The sequence below is a fragment of the Elephantulus edwardii genome, unplaced genomic scaffold (genome assembly GCF_000299155.1).
Source record: "Elephantulus edwardii isolate Elephantulus edwardi_28Jun2011 unplaced genomic scaffold, EleEdw1.0 scaffold00028, whole genome shotgun sequence".
NCBI lineage: Eukaryota > Metazoa > Chordata > Mammalia > Macroscelidea > Macroscelididae > Elephantulus > Elephantulus edwardii.
The window spans coordinates 4377985-4390716 of record NW_006399778.1 but is presented as its reverse complement, the minus strand read 5'-3'; positions in this window follow the sequence as shown (position 1 = coordinate 4390716).

Genomic DNA, 12732 nt, shown 5'->3' with positions numbered 1-12732 from the left:
GAAATAAGATCACAGGCTGACTGTGGAACAGACCATCAATTACTCTAGGCAAGTTAAAATTGAAGTTGACAAAAATTGAAACAAGTCCATGAGAACCAAAATATCACCCTGAGTCTAATCTATCTAAATTTAAAATCCAAATAGAGAATAAATTTGATGCATTGAGCACTAATGACAGAAAATCAGCTGAGTTGTGGGATGACATCAAAGATATCATAAAGATATTTGAAAAAGAGAACAAAATGGTGTTCTAAAGAGGAGAAAGACAGAAAAGAATGAAAAGGAAGTCAGAAAAGACTGAAAATTGCACTGAAACATAAAGCCCAAAAGAGGGAAGCAATACTTAAGAGAGATGAATAGAACATTTCAAAGGACAGTCACAAAGACAAGACATAGTATTAGAATTAAATATGCAAAGAGCTGGAGTTTTAAAATCAAAAGGGAAGAATATGTTTGACATTTCTCAAGTTGAAATAATTTAAGAACAAATTTAAGTTTGGTATTGGTCCTTGGAGAGGGACATCATGCTTGGGAGGGTGGAGGGACAGCCAGGAGGGGAAGACCCTCTATGAGATGGATTGACTCAGTGACTGGGGTAATCGGGATGGATGTATCAGAGACAGTGTGATTGGCACAAGACAGAGCAGAGTTTAGGGCTGTTGTACATAGGGTCGCTATGAGTCGCAAGCGACTTGATGGCACATAACAACAACAACAACATTGCAATTTTGTGGGCAAAGTATTAAATGATCAAAAGAAGATGGAAAAAATACATAGTCACCGTACCAAAAAAGAATTGATTGACCATAGACTATTTCAGGAAGTATCATATGGCTTCTTTCTTTCTCTCTCCTTTTCAGCTGACAGCATGCTATAAGATTTGGGTTCACCCCTGTTTTTCTGAAGGTCTTTCCCACCTCTTCCTTTTTCACCTCTTTTGCATGGCCCACCTTTCACTAGGTATATCTCTCTTATTACCTTAATAAACCTTTTTCACGTTTTACTAAAAATAAAAATAGCATACGATGAAGAACCAATGGTTTTGAAGGAAGAAGTTTAAGTTTTACTGAAGACATTGGCCAAAAATCAGGCCCCAGGAATCAATGGAATGCTAATAGACATATTTCAGCAAATAGACACCTCACTGGACATGCTCTTTAGCCTAAGCCGAGAATCTAAAAGACAACTGGAACTGGAACTTGGAAGAGATTAATATTTTACTCCATTTAAAAAAATTAGTCTTCCATCAGAACATGGAAATTATAGAACAGTGTCAATAACACATGCAAGTAAAATTTTCCTGAAGATTATGTTTAAATGGGTGGAATAACACATAGACAGGAACTGCCCAGTCATTCAAGCTTGATTCAGAAGTGGCCATGGCAAAGGGCTATCATTGCTAATGTCAGACGAATCTTTGCTGAAAGCAGAGAATACCAGAAAGAAGCTTACCTGTGCTTTACTGACTATGTGAAAGCACTTAACTGTGTGAACCATAGCAAACTATTAGAAACTCAGAACACACAACTGAGCTCACCCAAAACCTCTACATACACCAAGAAGCTGTTTTCTGAACAGAACAAAAGAACACTTCTTGTTGTTGTTGTTGTTATGTGCCATCGAGTCGTTTGTGACTCATAGCAACCCTATGTACAAGAGCCCTAAACACCGTTCTATCCTGTGGCCACCTTGCTGTATCAAACACATTCAGTCCCACCACTCCACTCACAGAATCGATCCATCTCATCGAGGGTCTTCCTCTCCTGTGCCGTCCCTCCACTCTCCCAAACATGATGTCCCTCTCCAAGGACCAGTCCCCTCCTTGCAACATGCCCAGAGTATGTCAGACGAAGCTTCAGAATCCTTGACTCCAGGGAACATTCTGGCTTCACCCTCTCTGGGACAAACATGTTTGTTCTCCGAGCAGTCCATGGTATATTCAACACTCTTCTCCAGCACAACTCAAAGGCATCAATTCTCTATCATCCCTAGTCACTGTCCAACTCTCCGATGCATAGCACATAATTGCAAAGACTATAGCCTGAATCAGGCGCACCTTAGTCTCCAGCCTGATGTCATTGCACTTCAGTACTCTTGAGAGGTCCCTCATAGGCGACTTTTCCAATGCAGTTCATCTCCTGATTTCCTGGCTGCTGTTACCAAGAGTGTTGACTGTGGACCCAAGTAAACGAAAACTGTTAACTATCTCAATCTCTTCACCATCCGTACTGATGCTGCCAATTGGCCCAGTGGTGAGAATCTTTGTTTTCTTGATACTGATCTTCAATCCATATTGAAGACTGCAGTCCTTGACCTTCTGCAGCAAGAGCTTCAGGTCCTCCTCAGTTTCAGCAAGCAGGGTTGTGTCATCTGCATAACGCAGGTTGTTGACGATTCTTCCACCAATCCTGATGCCACATTCCTCCTTGTACAGCCCAGCGTCTCGGATGATCTGTTCTGCATACAGATTGAAAAGGTATGGAGACAAAATACATCCCTGACGGACCCCTTTCTTGATTTTGAACCATCCAGTGTCTCCCTGCTCTGTTCTGATGACTGCCTCTTGGTCCAAGTATAGGTTTCCCATTAGCACAATCAAATGGAATTCCCATTCTCCTCAGAGTCAGCCATAGCTTGTTGTGATCCACACAGTCAAAAGCCTTTGCATAGTCAATGAAGCACAGATAGACATTCTTCTGGTATTCTCTGCTTTCTGCCAAGATCCATCTTGAAAGAACAGTGCATGGTTTAAAATCAAGAAAGATGTGTGCCAGAGTTGTATCCTTTTTACATACTCATTCAATCAGTATGCTGGACAAATCATTTGAGAGTCTGAACTATACAAAGAAGAGAATGTGGTGTCAGGATTGGGGAAAGACTCGTAAACAATTTGCATTATGCTGAATACAAACCTTGTTTGTAGAAAATGAAGACTTGAAGCACTTATTGAAAATCAAAGAATATAATAGTCAATGTGAATTATATTTCAACATAAAAAACCAAATTATTCATCACTGAACTAATAGACAACATTATTTCATCATTGCTGTTGAGTTGGCATGGACTTAATAGCTGACCCTCTGCTGGGTTTCTGAAGCTGTAAATTGCACAGGAAGAGATTGCCCATCTTTTCCCCAAGGAGCCACTGGTTGGTTTGAACCACCAAAGAGGTTCAGCCTTTGGACTAGCAAAGAAACTCTGTAGTGACTACACTACCACAGCACGCTAGTATTATTTAGCTCTATTTTATAGTCAATGAAACGAGGCTCAAATAAGTGAAGTGAATTGTCTAAAGTCACACAGCCACTAAAAGGCATGACTTAGACTCATACACAGGTCTATGAGATTAAAAGCATTTACCAAAAAGTCCTTCTGTTGCTCTGGATTATTCGTGTGGTTTTAAGAAGGAGAAATGGATTAACATAATGAGTAAAATGTGAGGTGATTTCCTGTGATTGTTTGGACCATGTAGTCCTAAGGCAGAATTCCTGTCCAATGCCCTGGGCCTTTCTTACCATTCTGAGTCCACAGCGGCAGATATTTTGCAATCCTGAATGGATCTGGGGCCTCGATATCCAAAGCACATTAAAAAAACAGACAGAAACTTCTTGATAGTAGTAAGCAGAAGCAAATGAATTCATTATACTAAGGGATAAAATGTAAGTTAAAGATGCTATTTTATTTCTAGCTTTATTGGGCTTGATGTAAGCGTTTAGAAATGCATTTTCATGACATTCAAAGATACTTATTTCACATGCCCTTTAGAAAGTACCAACACCATAAATAATAACAACACATAGTTCTTGCTCTATGCCAGGTTAAGCACAACCATGTGGATTGTTTCATTTAATCGTCACAACATCTGTGAGGTAAATCTATGTGGGAACCAGGATCCCAGGGGTGAGAAGGGCCTGTCTGCCTCCTGGGCTGGTGGAAGCAGCCTCAGCTGGGATTCTCAGCTCCTGAGCTGTCTGCCTGCTCCCTGTGTCTTCCTACACTCCACATCTGTTGCATTCCACCACTGAGCTGGGCTGTCTCAAAACTCATAGAGGGAAGGAGTTTGAAATGCTCTCACACTTGCTCACGCGTGCTCTCTCTCTTTCCCCTTGGAAAATGTAATTTAAAAAAATTAAAGACTTAAAAAGGGAAGGGGGAGTATTTCCTATTGCTGTGGATTGAACTGTGTCCACCAAAAAATATATGCTGAAATCCTAATCGCTACACAAGTGAAAATGATCTCTGGTAGCCTGGGGTAAGGAGTTGTGCTGCTAACTCAAAGGTAGCAGTTCGAATTCACCGGCTGTCCACGGTAGAAAGTTGGGCAATCTCCTCTCATGTAATTGAAGCCTCTGAAAACCTGCTGGAGGGTCAACTATGAATCTCAGTTTTGACTCTACAGAACAAACCAACAATAATAGCATACCTGTGAACGAGACCCTGGTTGGAACAATTTTTTTCTTTCGTTATGCTATTTAAGACAAAGCAGAGATCATGTCTTAATCAGCAGTGTCTTAGTGCAGAACAGACGCACATAGAGACATAGAGAGGTACCATGTCATGTGATGAGGGAAACAGGAACATCCACTTGGCCAGGAATTTCAAGGAAGTGAGTGAAAGCAGAAAGAGTTATCAAAGAACCTTTCTATGGAGTTGATGCTGTGATTTGGGTTTCCAGTTTCTAAATGTGTATGTAAGAGCTGTTCTTGTTGTTGATTGCCGTTGAGTCGAGCATGACTCATAGCGACTCTATGAACAAAAGACCTACTGCTTTCCATAACTGTTGTCATTCCACCAAGTTCATAGAGTTTACAGAGGCATGTGGTTTAGGAAGTGGATGCCACTCCTGCTTCCAAACCTGTTTTACAACTGGGAGCTCCACCGAACACTGTCCACATTGAGAAGCCATTCTGGGGGGTGTGTGAGAGAGAGAAAAATACTGTCCTTGAATGTGACTCATTTGTGGTATTTGTGTTATAGCAGCCTATATTGGTTAATGTTATATATCAGCTTAACTGGGCTATTAGGTCTCAGGAGATTGACAGAGGACAGGTTGTTTTCCATAGTTTAATATAATGCAGTCACTTTCTATGATGTGATCTGATGTGATCAGCCAATCAGTTGAAAGGGAAGTTTCTCAGGGGGTGTGGTCTGTGTCCAGTATATAAATGGATGTTGCATTTGTTCCTTCTCTCTTGGTCCTGCATTCTTACTGTCAGTTGGCCTCCAGTTCCTTATATGTAAGCCCACAAAACTCACTGAACTGCTTCCTGGCTTACAGATTTTGGATTCACCATCCCTCCCAATCCCTTCAGCCAGCAAAAGTGTCCAATCTACAGACCTACAGATTTGGCACTTGCTAGTCCCTATAAGCAATACTCTTGGCATCAGCAGTCAGGAAATCAAAGGACGAATATTGCATTGGAAAAGGCTTCTGTGGAACCTCGCTAGAGTACTGAAGAACAAGGATATCAGTCTGGAATAAAATGAGCCTGAAACAGGCCATGGTCTTTGAAATTTCTTGCTATGCACCGGAGACCTGGACAATAACTAAGGATGATAGGAGAAGGATCAACGCCTTTGAGTTGTGGTGCTGGAGAAGAGTGTTGAATATACTGTGGACTGCCAGGAGAACAAATAGGTCTGTCCTGAAGAGGGGGAAATCAAGCTGCTCCCTGGATTTTGAAGCTCCATCTCACAAACTTTGGGCAGATGGCCAGGAGGGACCAGTCCTTGGAGAAGGACATCATGATTGGAAGGGTGGAGGGTCAGTTCAGGAGAGGAAGACCCAGGATGAGATGGATTGACTGAGTGACTGGAGAATTGGGATTAGGTCTGCCAGAGACAAGAGATTGACTCAGGATAGAGCAGAGTTCAGAGCTAAGGTACACAGGGTCACTATAAGTCACAGGCAACTCGATGGCACTTAACAACAACAACAGTCTTTACTATTTCACAAGCCATTTCTTTGAATAAGTAAAACTCTTTGTGTGTCTCCCTCAATATTATTGTTGTTGTCAGACTCTGTCAGACCAGCCCTCACTGTGTACAACGGAACGAAGCCCCATCTGGTCCCGTTCCACCATCACTCACAGTCTCTGCCGTGCCTCGCCCACTGTGCCAGTTCATCTTACTGAGGGTCTTCCTCTTTTACTGACTTTCCCAAGCATAATATCCTTCTCCAGGGACTGGCCCCTCCTGCTGAGGAGGCCAGAGTATGTGAGATGAAATCTTGCCATCCTCAGTTCTAAATCATTCCTGCTGTATTTCTCCAAAGAAAGATTAGTTTATTCTTCTGATACTTGATGGTATAGTAAACACTCTTCACCAACACTACGATCCTTCCTCACGGTTTAGGTCCGGCTCCTTTTATAGATCTCCTCCAAGTTTCTTTTTCTGCTCTCCCTGTCCCTCAGCACTGACGTTGCTGCCATCCATTGTTCTAAGGTTTATGCTTCCAAATTTGAGGTTGTAGAAGCAGCATGAGGGGTTTTATTGCTCCACTGCCCCTTCAACAAGGGAGCTCTGGTGGCTTAGTGCTAAGGAGATGTGCTATCAACTCAGAGGCACATGGTTCAAATCCACCACTTGCTCCATGGAAGAAAGAGGAGCAATCTCCTTCTGTGTGGATAATTGACTCAGAAAACCTGATGGTCAATGATGACTCGATGATACATACCAACAACTCCCTCAGCAAAGTGTCCAAGAGTTTTTCTGTCCTCTCCTATCACCTGAGTGTTTCCTATCCTTGTCGCCTACCATGGTGTCCTTCTCGTCCTATCACTGACTGAATCCTTTTTCCTATAAAGTGATTCACCTTTTTCACTTAAACTTATTTTAAAAGACAACCTTGTATCAGTACTGTACATAGAAAACTAAGATCAGACCACAAATGTAAAGTAACTATAAAAAGAACTGTAATTAGGATGAAAGGAAGTTAATAAATTCTGTCTCCATACTGTTGTCTGCCAAGGCTGAGAGCCTAAGGCCTGGCTTCTCTCGGTTAAAAAGAGACATTTACCCAGGGTGTTTTTAGAGCAGGAAGCCCTACGATACGATATTGTAACAGACACACGGCATGATGATGCATTTTTCAAAACCCACAGGACTGTATATATAACACAAAATGTGAATCCTAATGTGAACTATCTTGTGGCCTGAGTCCATTGTGGATTATATTGCTGACCCAAAGACGGGGAGTCGTTCTCTGATGGTTCAAATATACCAGCAGTGATGCAAGAGAAAGATGAGCGATCTCTTCCCATGCGACTTATAACACTGGAGACCCACTGAAGTGTTGCTATGAATCAGGAACCAGCTCAATGGCAGTGAATTTTTAATCACTGGTTCATCGGTTGTAACAAATGTACCACAGGAATGCCAGATGTTAAAGGGAGAAGAAATTGCATGCAGATAGGGACAGGAGGATGAAAACTTCTCTGAAAAACAGCATTTATAAAAATGTTTTGTTTTGTTTTAAAAAAATTTACAAATAGTAAAGAGAGAAAAGCAGGATGAGGGAGAGACATATGCCCAGGGTTTGAGGGGTATTTTGTGGTTCATTGATGGCTTGTGGACTGAAAAGTTTTCTGTTCAAATCCACCCAGTGACTTTGTGGGATAAAAGACAAAAGTAGTGATCTGCTTTTGTAAAGATTTTTAAAAATCTACTGCTGCCCAGTGATTGAGTCCATCCCACAGTGACCCTCCACTGGGTTTCTGAGGCTGTAAATATTCACAGAAGGAGAATGCTCATATTTCTCCTGTGGAATGGCTGGCGGACTAGAACTGTTGAAATTCCAGTTGCGGCCTGACACACAACTCACTGTGCCAGCAAGGCCTAGCAAACCCTGTGGGGTGGTTACCCTCTGCCATAGGAGGTCACTATGAGTTGAAATCACCTATCCATACCAATTATTAGCAAGGGCAAATTAGTACCCAGAAGAGAGAACTGGGTTCACGCCTCAGCTCCACTGCTTCCTGTCTGACCTTGGGCACATGCCAGAGCTTTTTGTTCTCCGCAAATTAAGGAACACAATGGAGCCTGCAGCGCAGTGTCATCATGAGAAGGAACTGGCCAAATAAGCTCTCTATACCTAGTTGCTATTTTTATTATCCAGACAGGAACCATCTCTTCTGAAGTGAAAATTGGTTTGTACAGTCTGACAAATATGAGTTCTCACAGGGACCATCCACGGACAGAGTCTTTGAAATGAGAACTCCCTTGGAGACTTTGGGTTTGGGTCACTAGCTTGTTTATGGCTAGGAAGTGACGTGGCACTGATTCTTCTCATCATTTATAACATTGGTTTCCACTGAGTGCCAGACACCGAGACATTTATAAAGATTAGCTCCTTCAGTTCTCACAACAGCCATAGGTAGTGGGAACCCTAGAAGATTTCATTTCCAGTGAAGAAACTAATGCCTAAAATGAGGAGGCAGCATGCCCCGGGTCTCGCTGCTGGTGAGGGCTGACCTCTGGCTACACAGTCCTCCTTCCTAGTCCTTCCTCTCCTTTCCCCTGGATCCTGGGGACTTGGACCAAGCAAGGTTTGGGAGATAGATCAAGAACACATCTAGGGCAGCCTCTGCTCACTTAAGGGATGAGTAGAGAGTTCATTTCAGGCTTGTTTTCTTGCCATAGTCAATTCTTAGAGTCACTTTTCCCAGTGGTTCGTATTAGCCCTTTCTGACAAGTAAGGAAGCTGAGGTTCAGAGAGGAAGTCAAAGGTAGGCTTCAAACTTGGGCTGTCTGCCTTCAAAGTCTTGGCTCTGCGCTAGGGTTCCTCAGCCTCTGCACTCTTGACCTGTGGGTGGATAGCCCTTTGTGGTGGGCGGCTGTCCCATGCACTGTAGACTATTTGGCAGCAGCATCCCTGACCTCTACACACTAGACGCCAGGAGTATCTATCTCCCTTGCTGTCTTCCTATTTGTAACAACAACCTATCTCCAGACAGTGCCAAATGTTTTAGGGGGAAGAAAAAAAATCATAATTTCCTCATTCTCCTCCTTACTCCCTGTCACCTCCAGCCTCCACCTCCACTTGTCCCCACTTTGAGGACAGTGCTCTGTACAACACTACCTGTGTTAGGACAAAGGCCTGGTTGACGGGGCTGTTTCCGTGCAGCGCTGGAGCGCAGGCAAGAAGAGGTAAAAGAAAGTCTTAGGGAAGGTGTTCCCAGCTTGACCCCCATTTCATGGTGAGGTCACTGGAGTGAGTTTGGAAAGGCCCAGGGCCCACAGGCACCTGTGTCTCTCCTGGCCCAGGGTTGACTTCACCTGTGAGAGTTAAAAGAAGCTGTCTGATGTTATCTTTTGGTTCAAGTGTGGCTTTATCTCTGGTCTTGATTCTAGATGGGACTAATAGTTATTTAAAACTCAGATTCTGTACAAGCTGCCAGTGTCTCCTCCGTGCACGCGGAGACCAGAAGGCCCGGGTGGCATGGTTCACTGCTCCCATCTCAACAAAAGTCCTCCTCACTCCTCTGCAAACCGGAGAGAGACCCGGGGATCTGGCAGATGCCTTCCGCTCTGTCACTGCCCAATTTCAAGCTCTCATTAGGTCTTATTAAATAGGATTCGAACCCTGTGGGTTTATCCATGCCACTTACATTTCCTCAGTCTTACATTTCCATACCCACTTCCATCAAGTCGAATATGACTCACAGTGACCCCTTCACTCCCATTAGAGGTCCAAGACTGTGAATCTTTATGGGAGGAGACTGCCCATTCTTCTCCCAAGGAGCAGGCAGTGGATTCTAACCACTGACCTTCTGGTTAGCAGCCTGACATATTACAAATCGTACTACCATGGCTCATTAAGCCACCATTGATTACTACAATTCACTCTTTAATTCCATTGTTTGCCACTCTGTAGCTGCTGTTGTTGTTTGGTGCCATTGAGTTGGCTCCAACTCATAGGGGCCTTAGACACAACAGGAGGAAAGCCTACCTGTTCCTGGGCCATCTTCACCATGTCTGCTAAAATCATTATGTCGATCAACCTCGTTGAGGGTCTTCCGCTCTTTTGTTGACCCTCTACTATTCCAAGCAAGATGTCTATATCTAAGGAAGGCTTGTAGCTCATGTGGTCCTCTTGAGAGGTTAATCAAATCCGCCTTCAACACACAGCCCCACCCTTGCCCAAATCATTCCCATCGCTTTTAGGATCAGAACAAAGTCATTTATCATGGTCCTGGTGGCATAGTGCATTATGTGCTGGACTTCTAACCAAAAGGTGAATGGTTTGAGTACACCAACTGCTCTGTGGGAAAAAGATGGGAAACCTCCTCTTGTAAATATTTACAGCTTTGGAAATGACATGACAGTGAGCATGAGATGTATAAGGAGCCTTGGTGACTCCATGGTTAAGTGCTCACTGCTGTCTAAAAGGTTGGCGGTTTGAACTCATCTAGGAGCCCTATAAGAGAAAAGATCTGGTGACCTATCCCCATAAACAGCAAATCCTAGAAAACTCTATGGGGCAATTCTACTGTGTCCCTTGGGTCATTGTGAGTTGACATAAACTTGACAGCCCCTAGCAATAACAACAGCACAGTGTCTGTAGTGTGAGCCTTTGCTGATGACCCCCACCTGCTTCCTCTCCCCTCCCACCACTTTTCCATGCAGATATACTGTCTCCTTAATGCTCAAAAGCACTATATTCTCTCTACCCCAGGCCCTTTGCATGTGCTGTCTCCTCAGCTTGGGCCTTCTTGCCATTCCTCTCTGGCTAGGTAACCACCCATCCTAGAGGAAGTCTTCTCTGACTGCACTCTGTCCCCAAACCACCAACCAGAGTCACTGTTCCATGTTCTTTACTGCAGCTCATCTGTCCCCGTCCCACTCTTAGATGGCATACTCTTTTGGGGGGCAATTATCTGTTTAAACTCATCTTCCCCAAGGCAGCAGCAATGTGTTTATTCTTGCTCGCCATTACACCTCTGTTGCTAGGCACCGCTGAATTGATTCTGACACCCAGTGGGCCACGTAATCGACTAGAACTTCCCCATAGGGTTTTCTTAGTTGTAATCTAGACAGAAGCTGGCCGACAGGTCTTTTTGTCCCACCAGCTTTTCAATTAGCAGCTGCGCACTTAGCCATTGTGCCATGGGGGATGTCTAGAACATAGAAGACGCTTTAAACACCCTTTGTTTTTTTTTAAATAAACTTTTATTTTAATTGTGCTTTTTTAAAATGAATGTTTACAGAGAAGTTAGATTTTCATTCATTCTTTAGTGCACATTTTACCCCCTGTCCCTTCCTCCCCCCTTCCCCAAATCACTTTTGTTTTTTAATATGCGTCCCTTATTGAATGGCAGAATGAGCTCATATAGCAGCAGCTCCCTACAAGCCCATGGAGGCCAATGATCTCCTCATGCTTTGACCTTTACAGTGCCTGCCCTCCCTGTCATTCCACAGCAGAGAACGGAGAACACTAGAGTCTGAATGGCACAGCGGGCTTGGATCTGTGAGGAGAAAATATGTTAGCTTCTGTGATACAATGACACATAATAACCATTTGATTAATCCTGTCGTTAGCTCCTGCCAGTCAGCCCCTTATGTGTGGGAACCTCATGTACAATAGAACAAAAGGCCCTGGATCGTCTCCAGGCCGATTTTCTAGATTAGATCTTTGTGATCCATGAGGTTTTCACTGGTTGATCTCTTTTCCCCTCAGAAGTAGATTTTCAGGTCTTCGTTGCTAATCTGCCTTTGCCTGAAAGCTCTTCATAACCCTATGCAGCATCACAGCAATACAATATGACACTTCACTGACCCACGTGTTGATGAAGCTTGAGCTACACTGGTCAGGAATCAAGCCCAAGTCTCCCGCCTGGAAGGCAAGGTTTGTACCACAATTCAGCTTAGTTCTTTGACTATTAATGTACTAATACAGGAGCCCTGGTGGCACAGGGAATAGTGTGATGGGCTATAAACTAAAAAGATGATAGTTTGACCAGTTTCAGTTCAATCCATTAGCTGCTCTGAGGAAGAAAGACAGGCAGTCTCCTATCATAAAGATTACAGACACAGTTTGGGGTGGGTGTTACAGAAGACGTCTGTTGCACAGTGGATTAACCATTGGCCGCTAATAGAAAGGTTGAGTTTTCCAACCCACACGCTACTCAATGGGAGAAAGGGGAGGTAGTCTACTGCTGTGAAGATTTATAACCTAGAATCCCTAAAGAGAAGGTCTAATCCATCCTGTAGGGTTGGTTGCTATGAATTGACATTGACTTGTCAACAGTGATTTTGGTTTGGGTATTAACAGAAAGTACCCAGGATTAAACAGGTCTGATTTTCTCTCATTTTGCAACATTACCCTGTGTATCTTTGAACAAGCCTTGTAAACCCTCCCAACCCTCACTTTCTTCATCTGTCAAATTGAGATTTCAAGACCTACCTGAGAGGTGGTGATAGGGAGTGTTGGACAGAATGTGAGGGGAGCACTGGGCACAATGCCCAATGCTTGGCAGCTTCCTTCCTGGTGAGCTGAACTTGTATGTGTTGCTTTTTAAACAAAAGAAGTTTCCTCACCACAACAAGATAAAGGTATATAATCCAAGAGAAAAATGGATATGAATAGACACTTCACCGAAGAAGACATTCAGATGGCTAACCAGCACATGAAGAAATGTTCAAAATCCCTAGCTCTAAGAGAGATGCAAATCAAAACAACTATGAAATATCATCTCATCCCAGTAAGAATAGCAAAATTTAACAGAACAGCAA